General features: G+C 53.4%; 1 long non-coding RNA gene across 1 annotated transcript; it reads left to right on the top strand.

Moving 5' to 3' along the window:
• The first annotated feature begins 896 nt into the window (after nt 1-896).
• Nucleotides 897-5,792, top strand: RPL38. Its single transcript, XR_441931.5, has 5 exons — nt 897-1,012; nt 1,211-1,249; nt 1,421-1,481; nt 4,870-4,992; nt 5,718-5,792. It is a non-coding gene; the product is annotated as a ribosomal protein L38 (long non-coding RNA).
• The last annotated feature ends 299 nt before the right edge of the window (nt 5,793-6,091 follow it).

Here is a 6,091-nt window from a genome sequence, read left to right on the forward strand (position 1 = left end):
AATTACATCCTGTCCTGCGGTTGTTAAATTGGGGGGAAACAAAATATAATCAAATGTAGACATTTGTAGAGAGGTTGAAAATAGACGACAAGCGGAGGATAAAAATAAAATCGATACCCTCAGGCTTCCCATAGCCTGCCTGAAAAGACGTTGTGTGAGAGCTGAGGGTAAAGGCCTGCGGAGAAAACGAGGTCAGGCATGGGCTGGAGGCTGGGAGGAAGCAAAGGGGCAAAGGAAACGCTGCCTGCCCAGAGCTGCCCGCCCGTTTCAGGGGCACCGCCTCCGAAAGCAGCGGCCAGGAGTCTGGGCTTGGGATCTGACCACCGTGGGTTCGAGTCCTGGCTTCACCTCTCTCCAAAAGGACAAACCTTCATTCGCCCCGTGGGAAAAACTGGGGTAACGACGAGAGCCACCTGTCACAGGTGCACCTGGGGATCAGAGGCTTAGCACAGGGGATGCCCCATGTTATGTTCCATCAATGTCAGCTACTGGAAGTATTAATTTACCCTTATTGTACACCAGTTCTTAAAGGAATTGGAAGCAGCATGACGGATTAGACGTCCACAGGGAAGGCGATCAGACAGAAATGTGAGAAACCCCTAGAAAGTTCTAAAATGTACATAAGAGGATCCCTTTATTTAAATAGGAAAATCTCTGCGTAGATGCCCAACGCACAGATCGAATGAAAGTAGTCGATAATAAGTGTCCGGTCTTTCAACCGGATCTGAAAGAAAGCCTAACAAAGCCTAGGTGGGGGACTGGGGATGGGGAAGGTAAAGAGAGTGAAGGGAGGAGGGAGGCGGCCCACTTTATTCCTCGATCTGCACTATTAATATAGGCCAGAAGGGGGCAGAGATGCTGCAACGGGAAGGACAAACGCCTAAGTAATTCTTGACCCTTTGCAGACACCGTACCCAGTTTCCTTCGGGGGAGGGTTTAACTGCCAGGAAACGGAAGTCTCGCTCTTTTCCGTCCTCCCTTCTTGCTGCTCGCCGCGAGTGTCTCCTGAGCGGTAAGCGGGGCTCTGGCGGGTAATCCGGGGTAATCCACGACCGGGGGAGAGCTGAGGAACCCGGGTGTGGATCGAGGGTGCGGGGGAGGAGGATGGAGTGCGACGGGGTCGGCATTTCGGGGTGGGGGTGGGGGAGAGAAGCGGGGGTCGTCGCGCCTCCCCGCGCCCCGTTGACGCTAACGCTTGTCTTCTCCGCAGCTGCCTGCCGCGCGCTCGCCTGCGCCCCTCGTAACCATGGTGAGTACGGCCCCTGCCGGGACCTTCCCGGGGAGGCGGCGGGGCCCCCGGGGCGGGCGGGCCGGAGCGCCCGAGCAGGGGTCTCCGATCCCCGCCAGGGACTGGTGGCGATGGTTAAGTCACAGCCAGAAAAAGCGTGTCTGTGCAGCCCATTGCCCGTTTGTGTTGCAGCCTCGCAAGATTGAAGAAATCAAGGACTTTCTGCTCACGGCCAGGCGGAAGGATGCCAAGTGTAAGTGGTCTCCCTGACCGGGCGGGAGGAGCGAGCGGGGACGGGCGGGCTCGCGGGGCGGCCCCTACCCCGAGCGCCGTCCCCTGGCGTGTCCCCGGGGAGGCTGTTCCCGCGAGCGCCCGGTCGCCGGGGAGCGGCGGTCCTGGCGTGCTTTCAGAAGGAAGACCTCGTTGGGCAGCGCGTTCCCTGCTCTGCCTGATGGTGAACGCTTTCAGAGCCGTGCTTAGTTCAGAACAAGGTGTGCGTTCCGAGCAGAAGCCTTGCTGGGTGGGGGTCGGGAAAGGCGGGTCTCCGGACCCTGACTCCAGCGCGGCACGTTGGGCTGGGGGCCCGCGGCGGTCAGGGTCCTGGCCCCGCGCCCAGGGAACCGCACGAAGTCTTCGGACTTGGTTTCCCGGCGTGTAAAGCAGGGAAAGGAAGCGGTGCGTCCGAAAGCTACAACAGCAAGCTTCGGATTGGTGAGGTCGCGGCCCGGGTGCCCAGTTCTCGGCGTTCGCACCACGCGTGGGAGGGAGTTCCGTTCTGGCTTTGTTGTCGTGGCGGGAGGTTTGGGGGCTTGTGCTTAACGCGGGGTAGATGTTGAGTTCGTACCTTGGAGGGAGGGTGCTTTATATTTAGAGCGAGCGAAGAAGAGCGAATCTTAAGCAGGCTCCACGCTGAGCACAGAGCCCAACTCGGGGCTCGATCTCATGACCCTGGGATCATGACTTGAGCCTTTGGTGGCTGCTCAGCGGCCACCCAGGAGCCCCCTTGGGGTTTTTTATTTGGGGGGGGGGGTGTTTGTTTTTTAGCCCAGAGTTGTTTTCCTGCTACATCAAATACTCCTTAAAGCTTCCTTTTCCACTCAGACGTGTCATTAAGAGAACATGAGATGCTCTGAACGTGGCCTGGCGTCCTGTTGACGTGGTTCAGGACCTGGTTGTCCTGTCTGGTGCTCTGTCCTTGGAGGGATGAAAGTGCACGTGGGTTCACAGGGTTGGGGGAGGGGGGTCCCATCTGTGTCCTTGTTACCTTCACGCCTCTGGTACTTCTTGAGATGGTGGCCGTCTGTGGGAACAAGTAGCATCTGGTAGGAATGTCTGTCCGGTGGTTCTGGGGACCGCAGGTGACAGCGTGTGTGTCGTGTACTGTCGTGCTTAGAGAGGTTGTCTTGACAGTTTCATTCGGACCAGGGAATGTGGTCACACTGCCTGCCTGAGTCGCATCCCAGCTCTGTCGGTAAGTGGCCGTCCTCAGCAGAGTAGACACAGCACCCCCCTTTCCTTCAGTTGAAGATGGGACAGTAGAATCTGTCCCGTGGGATTGGTGCAAGGATCACATAAGAGGGTCCTGTAGAGACCTCAGTATGTTGAAGAAACGGCCCCAAATCCGTCAGATTGGTTTGCGTTTTAATTTGGGAGCGTGGTTTTCCTGTGGCCTGTGAGGTCGGGGTTGCTGCCCTGCAGACATAATAGGGTGTTCAGTGTCGGTTCAGTAAATTTTTTAAAAACTGAATTTACAAATACGTGTAATATGAAGCTTATTTTTACTTTTTTTTAAGGTTATTTAGTTACTTGGAGAGCAAGCTTACGCACGAGTGGGGGCGGGGCAGAGAGAGACAATCCCAAGCAGGCTCTGAGCTGTCTGTGCAGACCCTGATGCAGGGCTTGATGTCAAGAACCGTGAGATCATGGCCTGAGCCCAAATCAGGAGTCAGACACTCAACCGAACGAGGCAGCCAGGCACTCCCATAAAACCTGCTTTTAAGTGTGCAGTTCACTGGCCCGGAGAACGTGCTCGCTGCATCTTCAGAACTCTTGATCTTGTAAGACTGAAACTACGCTCCTGAAACAGTAACTCCCCGTCCTGTCCCTCCAGTCGCCGGCAGCCACCATTCTGCCTGCTTCGTGGACTGTTCTAGATCCCTCCTGTAGGTGAAATCAGCGGTGTTTGTCCTCTTGTGACTGGCTTGCTTCGTGTAGCGTCGGGTCTTCGTGGCTCATCCACGTCGTCGCATTTGTCAGAATTAGCTTTTTAAGGCTGAATACTCGTACGGACGTGCCCCATTTGGTTTCTTCGTCCGTCAGTGGGCATTCGGTGTGTCCTCTGGCTGTTTTGAATGCTGTTGCCTTGGACACAAAGGAGGCATAAAGTCTCCTGTTTCTGCTCTCGGTCCTTAGGGGTGCAGGACCGTGCCCAGAACGGAACTTCCGCACACTCTGATGATGTTGAGTAAATGTCTCTTCTTTAAGAGATCCACGGGTCTTCCCCGCACACGTTGAGCCTAGTGTGTAGACATAACAGCAGCTGCTAGGGGCAGTGCCGTGCCTTCGCTTTAACGGGAACGTTAAGGTAGAAAGATAGGTTGGTTTGAATGAATACCCAGTTTTCTGGATTTACTAAAACATAAGCTGAGGCGGCCACTGCCTTGGGCGGGCTGAAGGGCTTCTTCCTGTGCCGTGTCTTACTTCTCCGGCAGTTACTGGCGGAGACGGAGTTGTGGGTTGTGAGTCCGAGTTAATCTTGCGCTGCTTCTGCAGGGGCTGAGTGCTTGTGTCAGGTCAGGTACAGGGCTGAGACGCCAGAGCCCTGTGCATTCCCCAGCCAGCGGACTCTTGACTGATACTGATCATCCGCTGATAACGATAATAACGAATTCTGGGGAGAGTCTGGGCTGTTTCTAAAGTTACGGTGGGGAGTTTTGATGGGCACGTGAAATGGCCGTAACATACGGGGAAGTGAGTGGCCTCCAGAGCAGACCACGCCATCCACAGACCACAAAACTTAGACCTTGCAGCGCTGAGTTTGAGTTACACCTGGGACTCTTTGTTGTCTGTGCTCTGGTCCTGGGAGAGAATTTGGCAATAGGAAAGAGGCCAGAAAAGGAGTTTCATGAATTTAAGAAAAGCTTTAGCATGTAACTGACTGTGTAGGTGATGGGATCCTGAAGCAAGCAGTTCCCATTGGCCCAGGGGATGTCCTCTGTGGAAGGGAACTGAAGGGAAATGTAGTGGCTTTTGTTTTGAGAGAGAGAGAGAGAGAGCGCTCCTGGGTACAAGAGGGAGGGACAGAATCCCAAGCAGCCTCCCCACTTAGTGCAGAGCCCACAGGGTTCAATTTGTGAACCTGAGATCACGAGAGCCAGAGTCAAGAGCTGGGACGCTTAACCGGCTGAGCCACCCAGGCTCCCCGGGAAATACAGGTTTCTGACAACTTTTTAAATACTGAAGTCTTAGAGGACCTCTTGTTTTCTCTTTCAGCAGAGGCACGGTACAGGGAGGAGAGCACAGCCCTGTCCGTGGTTGCAGTCCAGAGTGCCCCTTTCTGCATAAATACAAAGCAGGTGCGCTTCATGACATCTCTTTTCTGTGACACAGTTTTTAATTGCTCATTCTGGTCTGTTTGGTAGCCGTCAAGATCAAGAAAAATAAGGATAATGTGAAGTTCAAAGTCCGATGCAGCAGATACCTTTACACTTTGGTCATCACAGACAAAGAGAAAGCAGAGAAACTGAAGCAGTCCCTGCCCCCAGGTGAGTGAGTTTGGAATCGGCGGCGGGGGGGTGGGGGGTAAGACCAGAAATGTGGAAGGTGCACGTGTCTCCATCTTGTTCCTTGAGTTGTCCCCAGATTCAGGAAAGTGCACGTGTGGCTTGTCCTAAGTATCTGCTTTTGCTGTTGGTCGTGCAAGGAGTGAATGGTCGTGGTCCCCAGCGTCCATCCCATACCAGGAATCGTTTCCTTGGCCAGAGGGCAGTTTGTTTCGTTCCCGTTCGTGCTTTGCTAATGCAGTGTGGGGCACTGGTCCATTCTCCCCACAGCCCTGCAAAGTGGCTACTTTACTGTACCAGCGGTGCAGGTCGGGAAACTAAATGCTATAGGCCGTGAGCATAGGTTGGACGGGGCCCTTCCTGCTGGTGGGAGGACCGAGGGCCATGGGGGACACGGTCCGGAGCACAGTGCTCCCAGGGTCTGCCTCTTGACGTGAGAAGTAAACCGATAGGACCAGGCTTTGTAAGCACCTCTTGAGACTTCTTCATGGAGGCTGTGAGAAGAGGAGTGTGTTTTGTTTATTATTACTATTATTATTACCATCGTCATCAAACACTATTATTTTAAGCAAAACCACCTCGGTATGCTTAATTTCTGAGTTTTGTTAACCCTCTTCAGTTTTAAGTACAAAATCCAGACAAGCAAGAGTAACTCAAAATACAATGTATGTTTTGGGTGGCTCACTTCTGTATCTCTTTTCTCCTAGGTTTGGCAGTAAAGGAGCTGAAATGAACCCGGCACACTGATTGGAACTGTATTAAAGTTTTAAAAATTCCTAAAACGTCCTTTGTCTTTGAGGGCAGGAAGGGAAATATTACTTGGTCACAGGTCTTGGTGGGAACAGGCTGGGGGGTCCCGGTTGCTACCTACTTGGTGTCCCTCATCTTTGGCCGTGATCCCAGTGGACGAATAGAACCATCCTCTTTTTAGCCTAAGTTTGAAAATAAATAGATGGAAATAGACGGAAGAGCCAGGTATTTGTGGAAGTAAGCCAGCGTGCCCTCGTGGGATTTAGAAGTCATTTGGGTAAAGTGAGCTTCCTGATAACGAAAATGGTGGTTACAAGGTGGAGTTGATTAG

The sequence above is a fragment of the Felis catus genome, chromosome E1 (genome assembly GCF_018350175.1).
Source record: "Felis catus isolate Fca126 chromosome E1, F.catus_Fca126_mat1.0, whole genome shotgun sequence".
NCBI lineage: Eukaryota > Metazoa > Chordata > Mammalia > Carnivora > Felidae > Felis > Felis catus.